This window comes from Solanum verrucosum, unplaced genomic scaffold (assembly GCF_900185275.1).
Source record: "Solanum verrucosum unplaced genomic scaffold, falcon-dt-bn FXZP01000150.1, whole genome shotgun sequence".
Lineage (NCBI taxonomy): Eukaryota > Viridiplantae > Streptophyta > Magnoliopsida > Solanales > Solanaceae > Solanum > Solanum verrucosum.
This window is the reverse complement of record NW_026020371.1, coordinates 208,290-232,477: the sequence shown is the minus strand read 5'-3', so window position 1 is coordinate 232,477 and position 24,188 is coordinate 208,290. Positions and strand designations below refer to the sequence as shown.

The 24,188-nt window shown below is 35.5% G+C and overlaps 3 pseudogenes; 2 read left to right on the top strand and 1 right to left on the bottom strand.

Annotated features, from left to right (window-relative positions):
• Positions 1–1,226: 1,226 nt before the first annotated feature.
• On the bottom strand, positions 1,227–3,484 carry LOC125838380 (violaxanthin de-epoxidase, chloroplastic-like; annotated as a pseudogene).
• Positions 3,485–7,967: 4,483 nt separating this feature from the next.
• Positions 7,968–15,984, top strand: LOC125838379 (uncharacterized; annotated as a pseudogene).
• Positions 15,985–16,748: 764 nt separating this feature from the next.
• On the top strand, positions 16,749–19,197 carry LOC125838332 (uncharacterized; annotated as a pseudogene).
• Positions 19,198–24,188: the final 4,991 nt, after the last annotated feature.

The following is a 24,188-nucleotide window of genomic DNA, read 5'->3' as shown; positions in this document are numbered from 1 at the left end:
TGAATGAAAAATTAATGAAGGATGATGGCGAAGAGAGGGCAGATCCAAAAGTTTATAGAAGTCTAATTGGAAGTCTATTGTATCTAACAGCTTCTAGGCCAGACATAATGTTCGCTGTCAGTTTGTTATCTCGATATATGCAAAGTCCCAGCACTAAGCATTTTGGAGCCGCTAAAAGGGTGTTAAGGTACATTAGAGGGACGATTAATTATGGAATCTGGTATAGAAATGTGGAGAATGGATCTCTTATTGGCTATTCAGATAGTGATTGGGGTGGATGTTTGGATGATTACAAAAGCACTTCTGGTTACTGTTTTTCGTTTGGTTCAGGCATTTTTTCTTGGAGCACAAAGAAGCAAGATATTGTAGCACAATCTTCAGCAGAAGCCGAGTATGTGGCTGCTGCATCTGCTACAAATCAAGCAATTTGGTTAAGAAAGATCTTGTTGGAATTGAATTTGTTGCCAAAAGAACCAACAGTGATCTATGTGGACAATAAATCAGCCATTGCGATGGCTGAAAATCCGGGGCAGCATGGAAGAACAAAGCATATCAACATAAGGTTTCATGCTTTAAGAGATGCGGAGAAGAATGGTGAAGTTAAGTTGGTACATTGCATCAGTGACGATCAACAGGCTGATATTCTGACCAAGGCTCTTTCCACTAAGAAGTTTGAGTTTCAAAGGTTGTTGCAAGGAGTTTCAATGAAAAATCTTAAGGAGGAGTGTTAGAAAATTAAGATTTGTCTAGAAACTTCTAGGTTGGAGATATTTTTGTACTAGATATGTTAGAAAAGTAAGAATTATCTAGAAACTCCTAGGTTGGAGATATTTTGTAGTAGATATGTTGGTCTTGATTTAAAATGTGTGGTGGTTAGTGAGCCACATAGGTACATAGTTTGGTGTGAGATATTTTGCTTATTATGTGGTTGTAATTCTCACACTTTATCTATAAATACACCATATGTAATGAAACATCTTGTGAAAAAATTGAACTCAAGAAAACTTAAGCCTTCTGCTTCAATTTCAGATTTTCTGTTGCAATTTACAGCTCCTATTTCCTATTGTTTACACCTTGTAGACCTGAAGTTCTTCTTCATTTTCATTGTAACAAGAAGCATTACATGATATATGAGGAATCTATTCCAGGCAAAAAGATAAATATATTAAATACAAGCTATACATTCTGTATTTGGATAGTTTCTAATATTACTCTCTTAGCAATATTTACATTAATTTCCTTATTGGTAATGCATTTCCAAAGAGTTTTTCTACTTCAGTTGCTTCCATTTCAAGTCCATCCAAAATATCCGTTTCTTCTTTGCTGAGCTCTCTTATAAAGTTTTCTTCATCTTGTTGCAGCTCTTTGAAACCTTCAAACAGTCTACTGAATAAGCTGACTTCTTTCCCTCACCTTCTCAACTTCTTCTTCTATTTCCTCGACTTCTTTTATGATTGTCCTCTCTCCTTCTTCCACTTTCTTCTCCAAACGCTCAACAAGGGGTGGTTCAGGGCCACAAGTATTGTCTGTTTTTATGAACGTGTTGAAATCACGACCAACTTTTTGGGCTGCAGTTTGCAACTCAGGCATATATAATGCTTTCAGGCAAAACTGAGCTTCTTGTATAAAGTACAGAACCGCCATATCCATCCCATGCATCATTTCTGCCCTTATGGTACACACATATGTAGTCATCTGGACTGTTTTCTACTTTGGATGACAAAATATACCTGCAGAGAAAATCGATTAATGTGTTTAGGTGAATCGCAATGCAAGTACAAACAATATGGAGATACGATATCAAAGAGGTAGGAAGGGAAGTACCAGTCATCTTGGTAGTGAAGATACTTTGGATCTTGCACGAAGTTTTGCACTGCTGATTGAGTGAAAAATCCTCCATCAGGTGTCCCTATTCTCCAAGTCAGTTTTCCCACAAGTTTGTTTCCTTCTGTATGGAACTCATGCAATTGACAATCAAAAACATCAAATGTGGGATTTAAGCCGCGAGTGATGTACCATTTTCCACTAAGATCATTCATGTCAAACTTTTGGACGGGAACACTTGGATCAGGTACAGGAAAGTCACCAACATCAGATTTACGAGGTACACATTTTTTCCGGGAGACTGCACACTCATTGAACTCACCTACAACAGTGTTTTCAAACAAATCACCACATTTTATCTGCACCATATTCCATAAGTGTGATCAAATCAATATTCAGTTTTAATAAGATGTTTGTAGACGTACACCTGACATTCCGTTTCATCAGGTCTATTGTTGCTAGTCTGGAGACAAGCAACATTAGCTGCACATGCAGGGTTTGCGATGCACTTCGCAAGCTCTATCCTGAAAGCATAATACTTCGATAAGCCACCTAAGAGTGTCAGACATGCATGCTGGAATGGAGGTGGAAACTCATCAATACTACTCCCTCCGTCCTAATTATGTTGGACCGTTTGACTTAGCAAAAAGTTTAAGAAAGAATAGAAGACTTCCGAATTTTGTGGTCTAAAATAAACCTTAGACATTTGTGTGACTATCTCTTTACAAGTTCATCAAATTTTGGCACATTCATCGAGACAAATTAAGCTATCTTTTAAGTTACAGGGAAAATGGAATACTGGTAGAAACTTTCCTGCATCCCTAGCACAGCAACAGTATCAGTTATTTTTACCACCATAATGGTCTGAAAATACTTCCTGAAACTAAGTCAAATTCATACTGCTATTCTCATGGCCTAATTAGTACACAGAAAGTCTTAACAGTCTCAAAATCAGAAAGGAATTAGATGAAAAAGCATTACCTGCACTCTTTCAGTAAGCAAGTACAAGTTTTGAGAGCATCAGTCTTTGAAGCAACTGACAAAATGAATAGAGTTACAATTGCTTGGCCCCATTTCTTCCAGACCATCAAAGCTGCATCTTCTGGAAATTTGCATATTGTATTTCCCTAAATAGAGGACTTCTGTCAGCAAAGAGAAAGAAGAGGATGCAGAGGAGAGAGCTAGATCCCCGCATTCCTTCGTAAAGTAGTAAAAGAGAATCAACTGAATAAAATTTTATCAAAACTCATCTTAGGTACATTCTGGTTAATGCTATGTGCAGAAGAAAGATTTTGTTTCCCCCGTGATGATAGTTGCAGACCTCTAGAATCCAAACCACAGCGCATTCTAGGAGATTTCTGCAAGTACGTAGGTATCAGCTGTCTTCTGGAACAAATTTTCACTATGACTATGCTACCAAAGTAATCTGCTCTACCCCAGCCAAATCTTGTATGACTGTGAAGCTTTGATCCAACTTGACATTTGATGGTTTCATGATTGCACAGAAAGTTTGAATGAGGGGCAAGCACCATTATTCAAACGAATGACCACCAACTCCAACCTATAGAAATAAAGTATATCAGATTGTGCTATCTTCTAAATCTTTCTGATTGATATCTGCTCTGTGCAACACACACGCTCACATATCAGGCTGATTGGTCCAAGATGCATATTCTACGTGTGTGTGCGCGCGCGTGTTGCACACCAGTACATATCAAATCTTACTATCAGATTCACAGCCAAGAATTTCGCCGCATTCACAAGTAGATTGAAATTCTATAATACATAAGTAGGATTTAAGGTCAAATATTGAAATGCAGATAAATTTTTAACCAGCTCCCACATTTATCTTCAATTCCAACTAAAGGTTTTGGGGTATAGTTCACAATCAATCAAGAACTCACCCCTCCATATCTCAAACATGATCCATGACTTTCAATTATGAACTTATGATGAACTCATGAACTATGAATTTTGAAGAATTATGCATGTCTTATAAAAATGATGTTTATGATGATATGGTGTTTTTAAATGAAAGTATCAATGTTGTTGTGAAAGGTTTTCTCACATAAGACATAGTCTTATGATCATGATTATGAAATGTATTTCTCACATATAGATTCATATTGGTGAAAGGTTTTCTCACCTATGCTTGAATTGTAATTTAAGGAGTTATTCTATGTTTTGATTTTTAAGTTGAGGATTAGTATTGATCATTGTCTTTCCTATGTTATAATGATATTTGATTCTTATCTATTCCGTTGGGATTTAGACTTAGCACCGAGAGGGATTTGAGGTGGAGGCTCAAATAGGGTAGTCTCTGGTAGCAATCTCTAGTCCCCAACTACATCCCCTGTAGGATCGTTTTAAATGACCTAGCTAGTAGATCCACTTTAGCAAAAGATGATGTGTACGGATTCTACCTTGGCAAGTAGAATCCCCTTCTTTCGGTACGAGGGATATATCAAATTCCATGATATAGCTCTCATGGTCTTTTTGTCGCTTAAAGCTAATACCCAAAAAAACGAAAACGAATATGTTTCTTCAAAAGCTTTCTTATGTGTAACATCCGGCAATGTGAAATAATTGAAGAGGCTTAGAATTGGAAATTTTCATTTTTGGAAAGAATTTTAAAGATCTGGAAAATTGAAAGAATTTTAAAGATCTGGAAAATTGACTAAGTATGGGAAAAAGTGAGTTTTTGGCCAACTTTGAACAGACATAACTCCTAGATCAGGATGATTTAGGTGTAGCTCCAGTTATGATTGCGAAGCTTGTGGAATGATCTTTCCAACGCCACCAAGTTTGCTTGATTCCGAGTTTGTATGAGTGAGTTATGCCCTTTGGAAATTGGGCAGTTGGCAGGGAAGTGAAGTCCGTCCGGAAATTTTAAGGGTATTTTGGTCTTTTCCCTAATCATTTCTTTGGGTTATATTGAGGTGTTAGACTGATTTTTGGATCATTTTTGTCCCATTTTAAAGAGTGAGAGTAAGAGTGAGAGTTAGGGCTTGGGAGATAAGAGAGAAAGAAGAGGAGAAGAAGAAGAGAAAGGGAAGATCAAGCAAGGAGATCATCGTGGATTTCGTCAGGGGTGATCCCTATTAAGGTATGAGAGTTCATAGTGTTGGGTTGATCCTTTCCCTCACACGCCAAACTCGTTTTATTTCGAGAAAAGATTGATTATGTTTGTTGAAGTTGTTGGTTGTATTTGTTGAAGTTGTTGGTTGTGATTGTGTTGAAGTTCTTGTTGATTTGGGACATGTTTCCGGTTGTGTTTATGAGTTGAAATCTATTGTATGTTGAGGGGTTTATGATTCTAAGTGTTTGGGGTTGGATCCATTGAAGTTAAGGAGGTTTAGAGTTGGAAAAATGAAGGAGAAGAGTCGGATTTTTGGGGGAAAAGGCTGGGGCGTCGCGCCAGCCAGCGCACCCCAACAGGGGTTCTGAGGTTTTACCCCTGGCATGGCACGTCTCTCAGAATGCCAGCAGGCCCCTTCTGAGCTTCAAGGGCTGGCGCTCCGCGCCTTGCAGAGCGCCAAGGACGCTAAGTCTTCCCATTCTTTTCACACTTTCTCATGCATGTTCCTAGGTATTATACCTATGTTTCATAGTTCTTTCCGACACTCCAAAGTACATCTAAACATCAAGAATCCCTCCATAACATGTGATCTAACACCTTGAATTCATAATTCCAATTCAAGGAGAGTTAGTTTCAAAGTCAAGTGAAGTTAGAGCCAAGCTTAGAAATTAAGGAGTAAGTCTTCAAAGTTTTCAAGAGTCTTCATTGAACGTTTTAACTTCATTTTAAGGCTCAAGTTTCAAGTTGAGTAAAGCGCATAGAGTTTCAAGTTAAGTAAAGAGCATAGAGTTTCAAGTTGAGTAAAGAGCATAGAGTTTCAAGTTAAGTAAAGAGCATAGAGTTTCAAGTTGAGTAAAGAGCATAGAGTTTCAAGTTAAGTAAAGAGCATAGAGTTTCAAGTTGAGTAAAGAGTATAGAGTTTCAAGTTAAGTCAAGAGTAAGACTCAAGTTCATTTCTCAAAAGTTATTAGGGAACTAAGTATTCCCAAAGAAGTTTATAAATGTTTTCACATTTAAGATTAGAGGAAACTGAGATTTCCAAAAGAGTTTTGAGAAGTTTGAGTACTATCTCTTTTTGAGAAAAGATGAGTTTTGCAAAAGAGTTTCTAAAACATGATTAGTATGACAAATCGAGTATGTCATCAATGTTTAAACAGTATGGTCTCTAGATATACCATAAATGTTTAAGCAGTATGAATATCCTGAGTCATCAATGATCATATTAAAATATGGTTTTGAGATAGTCTTTTTAGAAAGAGTATTTCAAGAGCCTTTGGGCTAAGTTTTGAGTAATTATCTCAACTAAAGAAAGATTTGTTTAAAACACTTATGACCTAAAGTATTTTGAGAGTAGTCTTGAGCACCGAATTGGGGACACAAGTTCATATTAACTCAACTCTCCATAAGAACCATGTAGCCAAACATGGGATTTCTCGGATCATACTTTTTAGTTGATCACGAAAGTTAAGCTAGTGGATCCACTAAGCAATAGCATTCTATATGACGGCAAAGTATATGACAGTTCTGGCAGTGTGGACAAGACGCTGTGTCACCACTTAGATTCATAGTGGTGGTTGTCGGTTAGAAAACTCCCACAGTAGAAAGAGCTTGGCTCCTTGAGAAGTTCTGTTTAGTGTGGATGGGGGTATGGGACTTCATTCATGCATTGCACAAGTAGACTTCAAAAGGAAGCATGGTATTTTCATGATATTATAAATATGATTTTTGTTGTCATGTTTTAAATAGTTTTGTAAGCTTTATATATATTGCATGTGTCTTATTGCTCTATATTGAGTTCAGTTATTCATGAGTTGAACAGAGCCAAGGTAAGTTCTCTTTTGTATCCCTTTCAAGCTTAAGTTATTGTTTAGCGGTCCAACTCGCATACTTGTACATTCCATGTACTGATGCCAGTTGGCCTGCATCTTATTATGATGCAGACGCAGGTACCAAGGATCAGCATCCAGCACACCGTTGATCCAGTTGAGCACTCCGAAGTCAGTGGTAAGCCTCCTTGCTTTTCGGAGGACTCGGTTGTTCTGTTCTTTTAGTTTTGTTTTAGTAGGATGTTGCGGGGTCTGTCCCAACATCCATCTCAGTATTTTAGAGGCTTCATAGACAGTCTAGTAGTCATTTAGTTAGTTTTGAGTCTCCCATTTATGTATATATATAAATATCCTATTTTGAGATTCGAGTTGCTTTTGTGGCCATATTTTATAAGTTAAGTTGTTTTGTAACCTTGCATTTGTATTGAGTTATTCGGTTGAGTTAGGTTTCCGCTGAGTTAAGAAATCCAGGCCAAGGGTTCGCTTGGGGGCCAGCAATGGTCTTCGAGTGCCGGCCACGTCCAGGGTGTAGGCTCGGGGCGTGACATTATGTCTCTTATTTTAAATGTGTGACCATATCTTATGAAATATATGTTGTTTCCTTAAGACTTTAAATGTTCAAATGTTGGTCATATCTCACGTGTTTAAGTTCTTCATGATACCATGTCTATATATGCATATTTCCATATATTTAGTCCATTTCATGTACTAATGCATACTTGTGTCTACATTGTCTCATTAATATAGGGTCCGACGCTCCCACTTCTCACACTCATGGCTAGTTGATCATTCTATCAAATTCAAGAGTTGGTGAGTCCTCATTTTTTGAGGACCGAGACACTTTTACTTGTTTTATATATCTTTCTAGTTTTTGGATGATGTATGTGGTGTATGAGTGACTCCCCAACCACTTATTTGATGTTTTAGATGACTTGTTAAGACTGTTAGACTTCCACTTTATCAAACTCTTTTAAGAATAGAAAAACTCATAAACTCAAGGCAAAGAAAAACTCATAAACTCAGAGCAAATACCCAACACAAATTCCAATTCGATGCAGCAATATCGAAAATCATTTGAACTGTCCAATAGAATTATATTTGATACACTATAATGTTGGATATTAAATGAACTTTTTAGCTTTTAAAATGAAATCAAATATAGTAGTCGTAATTCAATGAAGTGTAATTAGTAGAAGCTCAAAGAGTCGTCAACCGAGACGTTAATGTTCATTAATATAATGCGTCTGTTTGAAATTCAAGTACTCCAGCAAGTAGCTGTATTATTTATAACGCCAAAATGGTCACAAAACAGAGCAACTCAATTTTCAGCAGAAGTGCAAAGCAACAGATCAAATATAATGGCTTACATTCCGCCGCACAAGAGGCAAACAAAGGGCTTTCCGTTGTTGAATCCAACTCCAGCACGGGATTTTCTTATGCCTAATAACTTCAGAAAGAGCGTTAATCTCAAGTCGTTTGGGGAGCAGATCAATTTTCGAGGAAAGACCATCGTTTACAGAAAATTTTCTGTTTCGAAATGGTTCTTCGTTGGCTTGGCTGATTATTCTTGATTTTCGTCTGTTGTCAGCCTCCAACCTTTTTCTGCGGACTACTTTGATGGAAATCCAGACAGAAAAGCTCTATCGTTGGTTCTAATGGAAGGTATAACCTTTTTCTTTTTCACCGGAAGAGTAGTTTTAGATATGTATGTCCTAATGTATCTGTATTTTCATCAATTTCTAGTTGTCTGCATATTCAATTTGTGTACAACTTTATATTGAATTGAATTGGTGATCGACACACAGTGATGAACATGGTTGAATATACACATTAGATTCATGAATTCACATTACATTTATGCTTTTGAGATGTTAATTATTTCAGTTTTTTTTCAAATATTTATGCTTTTCTAGGTTGCAGTGAAGGAATGCCGAACAAGCTTATCGATACACCATGGCCTTTGGTAGCTGCAAATGTGAAGGAGGATTTGCTTTTGGCATTTCAACATATGAAGCGTGAGATGGCACAAGTAAAGCCGTCTGTAGTTGCTCGTTTTGGAAAAGTCCTCTTTTATAGGTCAGTCCTCTTTTAATCACAAGTTAAGTTTTATCATCATGATAGGAATTTATAACAACTGGAATCGCAACAGATGTGTCATTTGAATTCAATATTAATAGCGAATATTTGTTTGCAGTCTTTGAAGCATTAGCTTTTTAGGTCCTGAATGACACTGCATATGTCAACATTTAATTCGAGAGCTGTGTGTGCAGGAATTCCTCAATATGTGAAGAATCCCTGGAAATGTAACATCCGACAATTTGAAATAACTATGAAGAGGCTTAGAATTGGAAATTTTCATTTTTGGAAAGAATTCAAAAATCTGGAAAATTTGGTTAAGTATGGAAAATAATGAATTTTTTGCCAAGTTTGAACAGTTATAACTCCTATCTCAGGATGTTCTAGGTGTAGTTCCAGTTATGGTTGCAAAGTTCGTGGATTGGTCTTTCCAACGCCATCGAGTTTGCTCGTTTCTGAGTTCGTATGAGCGAGTTATGCCCTTTGGAAGTTGGGCAGTTGGCAGGGAATCCGTCCGGAAATTGTAAGGGTATTTTGGTCTTTTCCCTAGCCTTGTATTTGGACATATGTTAAGGTGTAAGACTGATTTTTGAAAAGTTTTTCCCTTTTTAAAAAGAGTAAGAGTTAGGGTTCTTGAGAGAAAATGAGAGAAACGAGAAGAAGAAGCAAACTTCGTAAAGATCGTCGTGTTTTTCTTCGGGGGTGATCCCTATTAAGGTATGTGAGTTCATAGTGTTGGGTTGGTTCTTTCCCCCCACACGCCAAGCTCGTTTAATTTCGAGAAAAGATTAATTATGTTTGATTGAAGTTGTTGGTTGGAATTGTTAAAGTTGTAGTAATGTTGTGTTGTAGTTCTTGTTGGTTTGGTGTATGTTTCCGGTGGTGTTTTTGAGTTGAATCTATTGTATGTTAAGGGTTTTTATGATCCTTAGTGTTTGGGGTTGAAACCATTGAAGGTAAGGGAGGTTTAGAGTTGGAAAATGAAAGAGAAAAGTCAAGTTTTCAGGGAAAAGGGTTGGGGCGTCGCTCCAGCCAGCGCGCCCCAAAAGGGACTCTGAGGTCCAGCCCTTGGGGCGCCGCCCCTACCAGAGCCCCAACCAGACCCCTCTGAAGTTTTTGGTTTGGCGCTCCGCACCTCTCAGAGCGCCAAGTCTTCCCATTCCTTCCCCACTTTCTCATGCATATTCCTAGGTATTGTACCTATGTTCCCTAGTTGTTTCCAACACCCCAAGGTACGTTTAAACGTCAAGAACTCGTCCATAAAGCGTGATCAAACACCTTGAATCCATGATTCCAATTCAAGGAGAGTTAGTTTCCAAGTCAAGTAAAGTTAAGAGTTGAGTTTAGAAGTTAAAGAAGTGAGTCAAGGTAAGTCTTTAAAGTGGTTCAAGAGTCTTTATTTAATGTTTTAACTTCATTTTAAGGCTCAAGAGTTTCCAAGTCAAGAAAAGAGTAAAGAGTCAAGAGTTTCAAGTTAAGTCAAGAGTTTAAAGTTGAGTTCATTTCTCAAAAGTATTAGGGAACTATGTATTCCCAAAGAAGTTTCTAAATGTTTTTACATTTGAGTAAGAAAGGAACTATGATTCCAAAAGAGCCTTTGGGCTAATTTTCAAGAAAAAGGAACATCGATTCCAAGTGAGCCTTCGAGCAAAGTTTTGAGTAATTATCTCAAATAAAGAAAGATGTGTTTAAAACACTTACGAGCTAAGTATTTTTGGGAGTAGTGTTGAGCACCGAATTGGGGACACGAGTTCATATTAACTCAACTCTCCATAAGAACCATGCGCCAACATGGGAGTTAACGGGTCATACTTTTTAGATGAATCCGTAAGATTAAGCTAGTGGATCCACTTAGTAAAGTTAGCTTCCTATATCACGGCAAGGTATAGGATAGTCCTTGGGCAACATGAGGTAAAACGTTGTATCACCACTAGGGCTCATAATGGTGATTGTCGGTTAAAGAATCTCCCACTAAAGTTATATTACTTTTATATAAGTAAAGTTGAGTTTGTTATCGTTTTTGTCACACCCCGAGCCTACACCCTGGGCGGGACCGGCACTCGGAGACCATTGCTGGCCCCAAGCGAACCCTTGGCCTGGCTTTCTTAACTCAGCGGAAACCTCAACAGAATAACTCAATGCAATGCAATATTACAAAACAACTTAACTTATAAAATATGGCCATAAAGGCAACTCGAATCTCAAAATAGAATATTTACATATATACATAGATAAGAGACTCAAAACTAGCTGACTGACTGTCTATCTGTCTATCTATGAAGCCTCTAAATTACTGAGATGGATGTTGGGACAGACCCCGCAACATCCTAATAAGACAACACTAAGAACACGAAGTAATAGAGTCCTCCGGAAAGCAAGGAGGCTCACCACTGACTCTGGAGTGCTCAGCTGGATCAACGACGCACAGGCTGCTGATCTGGGATACCTGGATCTGCATCATGAAACGATGCAGGCCAACTGGCATCAGTACATGGAATGTACGAGTATGCAAGCTGGAAAGCTAAGCAACAACGGCTAGAAGGAAACCTGGGAGAAACTGAATAGCTTACCTGGCTCAACTCAACTCAACCTGACTGACATTCTTTCTATATAAGGCAATTTAAAACAAGTGCGATATAAAGAAAGACTGTTTAAAACATGTTATAAACTCTGTGTGTACACAAAGATACAATAAGCCTGAAATGTATATAGAAATACAATGAACTGATGTATATAAAAATACAATAATCTCTGAGTATGAAAATACAATAACTGCTGTGGGAGCTTCTCTAACCGACAACCATCACATAAGAGCTATAGTGATGATACAGCGATCGACCTCACGCTGCCAGAGCATCTTATACCCGGCCAAAGGTATAAGACCTGAACTGCCTAATGGATCCACTAGTCTAATCTGAAAAGGGTTCATCTAAAAAGCATGACCCTTTTCTACCCATGGTGGCTAACATGGTTCTATGGGGGCTGTGGGTTCTTTGAACGCTCCCCCAACTCGGTGCTCAATACTACTCCCAAAAATGTACTGGCTCTTATGTTTTTAAAACATAATTATTCCTGCTGATATGAGATAATTACTCAAAAACTAGCCCGAAGGCTCTTTGGAGAACATGGCTCCTTTCTTACTTAAATGTAAAAACATTTAGAACTTCTTTGGGAAGTACATAGTTCCCTAATAACTTTGGAGAAATGGACTCGACTCCTTACTCCTTACTTTACTTGAACTCTTTACTTTGACTTGACTTGAAACTCTATACTTAACTTGGAACTTGAGCCTTAGAATGAAGTTAAAACGTTCAATGAAGACTCTTGGAAAACCTTAAAGACTTGCTTTGACTTACTTACTTCTAAGCTTAACTTCACTTGAATTGGAAACTAACTTTCTTGAATTTAATTATGGATTCAAGGACTTGATTGGTGTTTGGAGGGACCTCATGATGTTTAGGAATGATTTAGGAATGATTTGGAACAACCAAACTTAAGAAAATTTTTGAGAATAAATTCTGAAAACAGTGGAGTCCGCGTCCTGTCCGCGACGCGGAGCAGATTTTGTTCACAGAGGGAACAAGTCCGCGACACGGACTTGTTTCATGTAAGAAGCCCGACTTTTCTCCTTCATTTTTCCAACTCTAAACTCTCTAACTTCAAGGGTTCCAACCCCAATCACTTAGAAACATGAAATCCCTCAACATTCAATAGATTTCAACTCAAAACCCCAACCGGAAACAAGTCCCAAATCATCAAGAATCTCAACATCACAACCAACAACAATACCAACAATAATTTCAACAACTAACAACTTTAACAACTCTAACAACTTCAACCACAACAACTCACAACTTCAACAAACACAATCCATCTTTTCTCGAAAATAAAACGAGTTTGGCATGTGGGGGAAAGGATCACCCAACACTAAAAGCTCACATACCTTGGTAGGGATCACCCCCGACGAAAAATCCACGATGATCTCCTTGCTTGATCTCCTCTTCTTCTCTTCTTCTCTTCTTCTCTTCTTCTTCTCTTCTTCTTCTCTCAAAACCCTCACTCTCACTTCTTTTAAAATGGTAAAACTGATCAAAATGATCAGCCTAACACATTTATAAAACCAAAATAAAAGGCTAGGGAAAAGACCAAAACGCCCTTAATGATTCCCGGACGGATTTCCTTGTCAACTGCCCAACTTTCAAAGGTCATAACTCGCTCATACGGACTCGGAATTGAGCAAACTCGGTGGCGTTGGAAAGATCGTTCCGAGGGCTATGCAACCATAACTGGAAAAACTTCTAACTCATCATGAGCTAGAAGTTACGACCGATCAAAGTTTGGCCAAAAACTCACCTTTTCCATACTTAGCCAAATTTCCAAAACTTTAAAATTCTTTCCAAAAATGAAAATTTCCAATCCTAAGCCTCTTCAAAGCTATTTCAAATTGTCGGATGTTACAGTTTTATCCTTAACGAACTAAGTTGTTTACACTATTTTACAAGCTTTATATATTGCATGTGTCTTATTGCTTTATATATTGAGTTCAGTTATTCATGAGTTGAACAGAGCCAAGGTAAGAGTTCCTTTGTACTCCTTCCAAGCTTAAGTTGTGGTTTAGCCTTCCAGCTCGCATACTTGTACATTCAATGTACTAATGCCAGTTGGCCTGCATCTTATGACGATGCAGACGCAGGTACCCAGGGTCAGCATTCAGTACACCGTTGATCCAGTTGAGCACTCCAGAGTCAGTGGTGAGCCTCTTTGTGTTCCGGAGGACTCGATTATGTTGTTCTTTTGGTTTTGTTTTATTAGGATGTTGCGGGGTCTGTCCCAACATGCATCTCAGTATTATAGAGGCTTCATAGACAGTCAGTCAGTTGGTTTTGAGTCTCTCATCTATGTATATATGTAAATATTCTATTTTGGGACTCGAGTTGCCTTTGTGGCCAGATTTTATCAGTTAGGTTGTTTTATAACCTTGCATTGCATTGAGTTATGCTGTCGAGTTAAGTTTCCGCTGAGTTAAGAAAGTCAGGCCAAGGGTTCGGTTGGGGGCCAGCAATGGTCTTCGAGTGTCGGTCACGTTCAGGGTGTAGGCTCGGGGCGTGACAGGAAACTACCCCATTGAGTGAAGCAACAGTGAGAAAAATGAAACGGAAATTTTATGCAAATTTTCCTGCTGCATTTATGGATTATATAGAACACCGAGTTGTTGAGAAACTCGGGCTAGAATATGTGAAAGGGAAAGAATTGTACAACATACGGGTATGATTTTCAAGCTTCAAACAAATGTCTTCCTCCTACTATATTGTTTCCCTTAGCTCTATATATCCTTTTGTTTTTGTAGCTTTCTGATAGGTTGCGACCTAATTCAACTGTTTCTTGCAAATGTACTGTTGCCAAAGATTAAAATAAGATTGAGCTCTATAAGGTTAGTTACTATTTTATTCATGTTGCTTCTTCATTAATCATATTCTAGTATGTTATATGGTTGGAAAAGCAATAACAATTATTACCATCATTCGTTAACAAAACGACTCCCTTTGACATGAATCCCTTTTTATTTAGATTGAGTTGAACAGTGTACGCTACATGGTAGCAGATATGAGCTGTCTTGGAAAGAGTTCAGATCTGAGGTTGATACTATATACCAAGAAAATCAACATTATTTTATCTGTAAGTTATGCAATAAACTTTTCTATGTTTCCTTGTAGAATTTAATGAGTGTTGTGATTTAGTTTGCATTTTCACAGGATGAACAGATCAATGGAATTAAAGATCTTATTGGTTCTGCTGTTTTGGATTCAGAAGTTCAGGGCGGCTTGAGATGGCCCATTGGCAAGGATTCTTCAGGTGGTCGATATGCTGTTATTGGTATCGGTCACACAACTGAAAAATCATATAGAAACTCATCAATTAGATTTAAGCTTTGGCATGCAGATCCATTTGATTTCAAATCTTCAACTGGTGAGGTTACACAGGAGATTTTCTTGAAAATGCCTGGAATTATATCAGAGTTACGAGTATGTTCTATTTCCGTACTTGCAATAACATTTCTTTTTGCTTTATAATTTTGGATGTCACTGCATGATACACATGATGGATGGTATGATGTTACCCCAAACCATATTGTAGTGTTCTTAGCATCATAAGCTTAGACTATTATATTGTATCCTGTACCACACTTGCTGATTTATCCTCTGAATTATGAACAATTTCATCCAAAAAACTGGAGCAACACAAACTTACCACTGTTTCAAATCAGGTTTTGCTTTCCTGTTGGGTAGAATTTGTCCAAATTTTGTTAGTCTTCAAAGAAATTCGTGTCATGGTAGTGAATGTCTGAATGGTACCTCAACTTGCATGTGCCACGGAAATACAAACAAAATGCTGATAATCCTTTCTGTTTTAATTTGTGAATTTCCGCTTCATTGCTGAAATAATTGAATTGATTTTCGTTCTCTTGCAAAAAATGCAGAAGCAAACAATGGACGTTCATTTTACCTTAGTGTTGTCCGATTCTCCAAAAATCAATCAGAAGCACAGTAACATATCATGGTCTTATTTTTTAGTATTAGTGGAATTAGGTTTTACTTGGTCAGTTTCATTTTTGTTTAATGTGTTGGATCGAACGAGATTTTGATGATTGACGAAAGGGGAGTGTAAGCAAAGAACTGGTTCCTCCAACATGTTTCTACCCGACCGAGTCCAATTTAGGAGAAGAAGTTTTCATGCGACGAAAGAAGTTCAAGGCGGTGGACAAAGCATAGGTATGGTACAAAACTAGGTGCTAATGAAACACACACAGTACCATCAATTTTTTATTTGGAAAAATTGTATAAAATAGCAAATTATTAATTCAAATTAAATGTTATTACCACAGTTTCATTTAATTCTAATATGTAGCAAACACTTGTCATTCGCCTCTCTCCCCAGAAATCTCGCTCGTCACTCTCCCTAATCTCGCTCGCCACTCTCCCTCACCTCTCTCACTTTTATACAAACACAAATATATAAATTGTATTTGTGTTTGTATAAAGTGAGAGAAAATTGCAAGAGGCAAGTTTTATGAGCAGTAAACAATTAGGATGTGTTTGCTATGTCCAGAAAATATTTTCTAATTTTCTCTCAGGTCGGGTCTTGAGGGATCTCGGGATTATATTGTTAGGATCGAAATAATTAGGTGTCATGCGGAAGTTAGCAAAGCAAACCTCGAAATACCATGAGTAAGAAGACAAATAAGAAATATAACGAAAGACACAAAGATTTAACGTGGTTCGGTCAACCGACTTGCATCCATAAAGGAGATGATCAATTCACTATATAAAAGAGAATACAAAATGTAGAGAAGAATAATCTCACACAATTTACTCGAAATACAAAAAGGTTCACACAAGGATTAACATAACAACTGTGTCTAACCGTTTCTCCCCTACACAAAGCTCTCTAGCCTTTAGGACTACATTGTGAATGTTGCTCAGTTAGAATGAACTAACTCTAAACCTTTTCCCATAAAAAAAATGATCAGTCAAATATGGAGACTTTATGATTTTCTTTTAAGAAAAGGAAACTCATTTATGGTAAGAAACTCAGATATGTTTCAGTTCATGCAGGCTATAGGAATATCGAAAATCATTTGAATTGTCCAATAGAATTATATTTGATACACCATTATGTTGGATGTTAAATGAACTTTTTAGCTTTCAAAATTAAATCAAATTTAGTACTCGTAATTCAATGAACCATTGTAGAACTGTAATTAGTAGAAGCTCAAAAGGTCATCAACCCAGATGTTAATGCTCATTAATATAATGCGTCTGTTCAAAATTCAAGTATTCCAGCGGGCAGTTTAACATATTATTTATACCGCTAAAATGTTCCATGATCACGCAAACAGAGCAACTCAGTTTTCACCAAAATTGCAAAGCAAGTGATCAAATATAATGACTTACATTCCGCCACACAAGAGGCAAACAAAGGGCTCTCCATCGTTAAATCCAACTCCGGCACCGGATTTTCTGACTCCTAATACCTTCAGAAAGAGCCTTAATCTCAAGTTGTTTGGGGAGCAGAACAATTTTCGCGGCAAAACCATTTTTTCTGGGAAAAAATCCATTTTGAAATGGTTCTCCGTTGGCATGGCTGATTATTCTTGATTTTCATCTCTTGTCAGCCTCCAACCTTTTTCTGCAGAATACTTCGATCAAAATTCAGACAGAATAGCTCTATCGTTGGTTCTAATGGAAGGTATAACTTTCTTCTTTTGGACCGGAAGAGTAGTTTTAGATATGTATTTCCTAATGTATGTGAAATTGCATCAATTTCTAATTGTCTACATATTCGATTTGTGTACAACCCTATATTGAATTGAATTGCTGATCGAGTTGCAGTGATGAACATGGTTGAATATACACATTAGATTCATGAATTCACATTTGATTTATGCTTCTGAGATCTTAATTATTTCAGTTTTTTTTCAAATATTTATGTTTTTCTAGGTTGCAGTGAAGGAATAACAAACGAGCTTATCGATACACCATGGCTTTTGGTAGCTGCAAATGTGAAGGAGGATTTACTTTTGACATTTCAACATATGAAGCGTGAGATGGAGGAAGCTGATATGGGACAAGTAAAGCCGTCTGTAGTTGCTCGTTTTGGAAAAATTCTCTTTTATAGGTCAGTCTTCTTGTAATCACAAGTTAACTTTTATGGCGAATGTTAGAAATTTATAACAACTGGAAACAATGTGTCATTTGAATTCAATATTAATCACGAATATTTGTTTGTAGTCTTTGAAGCATTGGCTTGTTAGGTCCTGAATCACACTGCATCTGTCAACATTTACTCCGAGAGCTCTGTGTGCAGGAATTCCTCAATTTGTGAAGAATCCCTGAAAACTACCCCATTGAGTGAAGCAACAGTGAGAAAAATGAAACGGAATTTTTATGCAAATTCTCCTGCTGCATATATGGATTACATAGAACACCGATCGAGTTGTTGAGAAACTTGGGCTAGAATACGTGAAAGGGAAACAACATACGGGTATGATTTTCAAGCTTCAAACAAATGTCTTCCTCCTACTATATTGCTTCCTTTAGCTCTATATATCCTTTTGTTTTTGTAGCTTTCTGATAGGTTGCAACTTAATTCAACTGTTTCTTGCAAATGTACTATTGCCGAAGATTATAATAAGATTGAGCTCTATAAGGTTAGTTACTACTTCATTAATCATATTCTAGTATGTCATAAAATACCTAATTATTTATATAGTTGAAAAAGCAATAACAATTATCACCATCATTCGTCAACAAAACGACTTCCTTTGACATTAATTAAGATTGAGTTGAACAGAGTACGCCACATGGTAGCAGATATAAGCTGTCTTGGAAAGAGTTCAGATCTGAGGTTGATACTATATACCAAGAAAATCAACATGATTTTATCTGTAAGTTATATTCAATTAACTTTTCTATGTTTTCCTCTAGAATGAATTTATGTTAATTAAACGAAAGAAAACCACTAATGCTTTCTTTGTAGCCAAGGATATTTCTCAGTGATTTTTTGCATTTTTGCAGGATGAGGAGATTAATGGAATTAAAGATCTTATTGGTTCTGCCATTTTGGATTCAGAAGTTCAGGGCGGCTTGAGAGTTGAGATGGCCCATTGGCAAGGATTCTTCAGGTGGTCGATATGCTGTTATTGGTATCAGTCACACAACTGCAAAATCATATAGAAATTCTTCAATTAGACTTAAGCTTGGGCATGCAGATCCATTTGATTTCAGATCTTCAGCTGGTGAGGTTACACAGGAGATTATCCTGAAAATGTCTGGAATTATATCAGAGTTTCGAGTATGTTCTCTTTCCGTACAGGCAATAGCATTTCTTTTTTTATTTTTGCTTTATAATTTTAGATGTCACTGCATGATTGATGATACACATGATGTTACTCCACACCATATTGTAGTGTTCCTATCATCATAAGCTTAGACTATTATATTGTATCCTTAATTTACCACACTTGCTGATTTATCCACACAAAGTTACCACTGTTTCAAAGCAGGTTTTGCTTTCCTGTTGGGTAGAAAACATCCATATTTTGTTACGTCTTCAAAGAAATTCATAGTTGGTCATGGTAGTACCTCAACTTGCATGTGCCACGGAAATACAAACAAAATGTTGCAGTGCTTCTTTATTGTTGAAATGATAATCCTTTGTCTGTTTTAATTTGTGAATTTTCGCTTCATTGCTGAAATAATTGATTTGACTTTCATTCTCTTACAAAAAATGCAGAAGCAAACAATGGACGACGAAGATCTGATGTTTGAAATGCTGGAAAACAACTTGAAGTTAATATGGGATCTTTGTTTGTTGGATGGATCTTCAAGCTGACCATGTTTTTTTTCCCCTTCAGCCTTCACTTTCTATCAATTTGCTTTCAGTTTTGTTGTTAACATTGGATGAGATTGTAATTAATAGTTTTGTTGTTAAGCAATAAAGCATCTTACTTGAGCTTATTATTGAGTTGTCATATTAAGTTTTCTAGGGTCATCTGGAGAGATGGTTGGATTACATTATAAACTGAACCAGCTTGAATCCTGAAAGCACCAACATTAGCTTGAAAACCTCTTTCTACAAAAAGAAAATCTTGTAAAACAAACTTATACTTTTGTTCACTCATATTTGTCTATTTTAGACTCTGTCTGACCCTAAAAAATAACGATCAACATATATAAATGACACTATAAATCATGAAAACAACAACATTATAATATTTTTTTATCTAATTTTTAAATATATTAAATTATTAAAGTTTACTATTGTAATCATTTAAAATTTATTAAATATAAATTTATAAAATGATTCGGAATATATTAAATTCATAAATATATTAGCCTAAATAAATTATAGATTAATATAAGGACAAATTACTTAAGTACACAACATTACTTTACCTATTCTCAATATTTCCCTACTCTTTTACTAAAATACAAAAATCCCTTATTTTCCCCCAATTCAACTTAACCGGATACTTTATTAGTTTAAGTATCCACCCGTTATTAATTAAAGTATCCGCGCTGCTATATTATGCATCCGCCCGTTAATTTAAGTATCCGCCCGTTATTAATTAAAGTATCCGTGCCAACAACTTAATAATTTAAGTATCCGCCCTTTTTTGATTAAAGTATCTGCGCTGCTATATTATGTATCCGAAAGACACTAAAAAAGGGATTTTTGGTAATTAATGAAAGAGTAGGGATAGGAAGTAATTTCTTTCTTATACTATGTGATTTGCCTAATTTTTACTTAATATAATTGGGCTAATTATTCAATTCCAATAAATATGAATTTGATTAAAGTCAAAATTAATTGATTTGGGCTATAGATAAGCCCAATTTACTAAGTCCAATGTCATCTTATCCTAAGAGGCCCATTCTTTTAGTGCCACGTGGCAAATGACATGGCATGCCAAGTCAAACAGGAAGCGAATAGGATCATGACATGTGTCAAAGATGACAAGCCCGCTCCATAAAGCCCATATGCCATGTCACTTAAATTTGATTGGCCGAAGGGAATCATGTTCCAATCACAACTCATCTATTCTAAAACTATAAATAGGGGTCTTCATAATTCAGAAAGGAGAGAAAATTCTAAACAAGAAGCTAAAGAAAATCCGTGGTACAAACGCCATAAAATTCTCTATAAAGCTACAAGTTTAAGAATTCAAGCATTCAAGTTCAAGAACGATCAAGATCAAGACCATCAGATTCAAGAACAAGCTCGAAGCCCTTGAATTCAAGTAAAAGTCAAGATCAAGATAAAGTTCAAAGTTCAAATTCATCGAAGATTCAAGAACAAGCTTTAAAGCCCTTGAATTCATATTTGAAAAGGCGAATTCAGAGGAATCATAGAGATTGTAACACTCGCACTTTGAATTAATAGATACGATTGTTGCTATAATTTTTCGTTCTTGATTATTATTTTCTGAACGCGAATTTTATTGTCTACATTCTACAACTATTTCAATGATCAAAATAACATTTAACTTAATCTAGATTCCACAAAGCGCACATATGTCGACCGTGTGCTTGTAGTCTTGCAGACTCTTCTACTATATACTATTTTGGAACGTACAATATTACCTCAAACCCTAATTATTTATCCATTTTTTAATTAACACATTTATTAATAAAACAATGATTGACATGGTGAGTTTATCATTTTACTTTTATTAATTATGAAGTGGGTGAATTAAATTTTAAGATTTTCAAAAAGTTCTACCTTTTTCAAAATAATTAATTGAGGGTATAAATAAGTAAAAATAATAATTGTTCTTTCTTGATTTGTCAAAATGAACAAGTAAAAAGGGATGAGTAAAAAAAAAAAAGTGGACAAGTAATTAGGGATAGAGATAGTAATATTTGTCCACTTTAGGAAATCAATGATTAATTTTTCTGATAAAATTATACTTTTATTTATAATTTCTTAAGAAGTGTGCAAAGTCAATAATAGATAAGTATTATTGGACCGAGAAAGTAGTAATAATACGTTGCTTTATACTATAATATTAAGTCAAAATATTGATTTAAATGTTATATTTTATAATATTTTATAAAGAATAAAGTATCAATTAATAATGGACATTAAAGTTGAAGGATAAGAATGAACAGATAAAGTTGTTTATTATATATATATATAGATTTAGAAGTTATAATCATCAAAAGTTATGAGAGTAATAAAAATAAAGATAATCAAATTTTTATATTGAAGAATATAAATAAATAAAGAAGTACTATTTGACTTTATTTTTTTGTATAATAATAAAAAGTAAATAAAAAAATTGTCAAAAAAAAAAGATAAATAAAATACTTTACTAAAGAGGAATGTCACGTCACTTTTCTTTTATTTAGTTTTATATTATAAATTGTTTTTCTTATTCTAGGCCCTAGCTCCAAAAGTGTGTAAATTGGTGAATTAACTTCAAAGGTGGTGATATGATTAACCAAAAGAAAAAGAAAATTAGTAATGTGAATGTTCATTTAATTTTCTTAATTTATTTTTTTCCGGAGAAAAGACTCAAATATATTATCGAACTTTGAATAAATATATATTTATGTTATTCATTAAAAGTTTAGTTCATCTATACCATTTCAGTTTGAGAAAAGACTCATTCATGTCATTATTTGTTAAGGAAAAACAATTTCGATTTTGCAAAACCATTTTTTATACGTGGACAATTATGATTCAGTCACACCACTAATTAAAGGAAAAAGACTTAAATATGTTACCGAATTTTTGAGAAAATGTTCATCTATGCCATATGTTAAAAGTTTGGCTTATCTATGTTATTTCCATTTGAGAAAAAACTCATATAAATCATCATTTGTTAACTGAAAATAGTTCCAGTTTTACAAAATCATTTTTACATATGGTCAATTATGATTCCTCCATATTATTAATTAAATTATTTGTTAAAAGAAAAAGAAAAGACTTAAATATATCATCGACTTTTGAGAAAAGACTCATCGAAGTTTAACTCATATATGTCATTTAACTTAATAAATAATGGTATGAAATATGAATGAGTCTTTTCTCAAACATAAATAACATAGATGAGCAAAAATTTTAACATCTCACATGACCCTTTTCTTAAAATTCGATTACTGTTATCCATTGAACTAAGTGGATTGTCCATTGAGTTTATCCATAAACTTATACTTATCATCTATGTGTATTCCCTAGGTTATGTGAACCTTTTTTGGATGAGAATGTATCTATTTATTATGACACTTAATAAGGTGACTTTTGGAGTAACTACTCAACCTATAAATAGGTTTGTTCATTCACCATTGTAACACACACATGAGATATGAAGACATTTGAATAAGATGATCTCTACATTCTACTCTTCATATCGTTGGTCTATATTATTCGTAGTATATTGCTTATATTTTACAACACGTTTAAGATTAAGTTTTAGTTTTTTACTTTAGATCATGTTCTGATTGATCTCGTTATGAGAATCAAGAAGGAAAAATGATAACTACTACAATCAATGTATTATATACATAAAATCAGGTATATATTTTCTAGAATCTTTTTATGATTTGGAATACAATAGTGTTCGGTCACTAACATTGACCAAGAACCAATGGTATATACTACTACTAGTTGAATATGGCATGCTACAAAATTCCTTAAATGGAAGAAGGTACAAAGTTTTAGTAGCATGAGTTTGAATATTATTTTTGATTATTTTGAAATACTCAAAGGGTGAGTCATGTTGTACTTCAGCCTATTATATTTATGGTTAAGGGTAAGACAGTGGATTTAAGTCTCATCGCACCAAAAGGGTAAGACATCAGGTTAAAGTCCAGATGCACCATAATGAAAATTGTTTGAGGATAAAACAGTAGATTCATGTTATATCGCACCAAGAGGGTAAGACATCAATTTGAGTTTTGATTCACCATGATGATAAGGATTGGATTCGAGTCTCATAGAATTATGGTCTAACACGTCTTATAGGGTAAGACATTGAGTTTGAGTCTCAATGCACCATAGTGATGATATAATGATGACTAAGGCTTTGATGAAAAATTATGAAGTTTGTCCCATTGAATTTGCTCCATTCCTTATAGCAAATGTGGAAACAGTACATGATAAGTTTGAAATTCGTCTAATTGCTCCATTCTATCATATGAATATAGTAGCAGTGAATAATAAGTCTGAAAGATGACAGGTAATTGAACGTATGAATAAGGGCATAGATGAACAAAATTATAATAGTCACCATTGTGGTAATTATGAAAGGTAGAACATTGTGGGTTCTCCAAATAGCCTTCAAATTGTGAAGGTATTCTTATCATCATAATGGTATGAAAGGTCATTGGACCAGTGGTCGTTGTGTGAATTAATAATATAAAAATCCTCCATCAAAAGAAAGAAAGATAAAGTGGTGGTACACTTGACCTTTCAAAGTGATGTCGAGGTGGGTCATGCATAGGCATGACAATGTGCTTATAGTGAAATTTATGAAGCACATATAAATGATTAGTCCATTTCTTAAAGAGAATGTGACTTGTGATAAGCATCGTGAATGCTCGACCATTCTGAAAGAGAATGAGTCAAGTTGTGATAAAATCATTATGGGTTGGGTATATGCCACAACTCACCTCTATGGGAAGTTTGAGAAAAATGATAAATGTCATAACTCACCTCTACGGGAGGTTTGAGAAAAATAAAGATCAGTTGGCATGACCGATTGGCCATCCCGGTCCAATGTGATGCAAAAGTAATTGAGAATTCACGTGACTTATATGATGAAGAAATAAAAGATTCTTCAAGAATTCTCTTGTGTTGCTTGTTCTTATGAATGATTG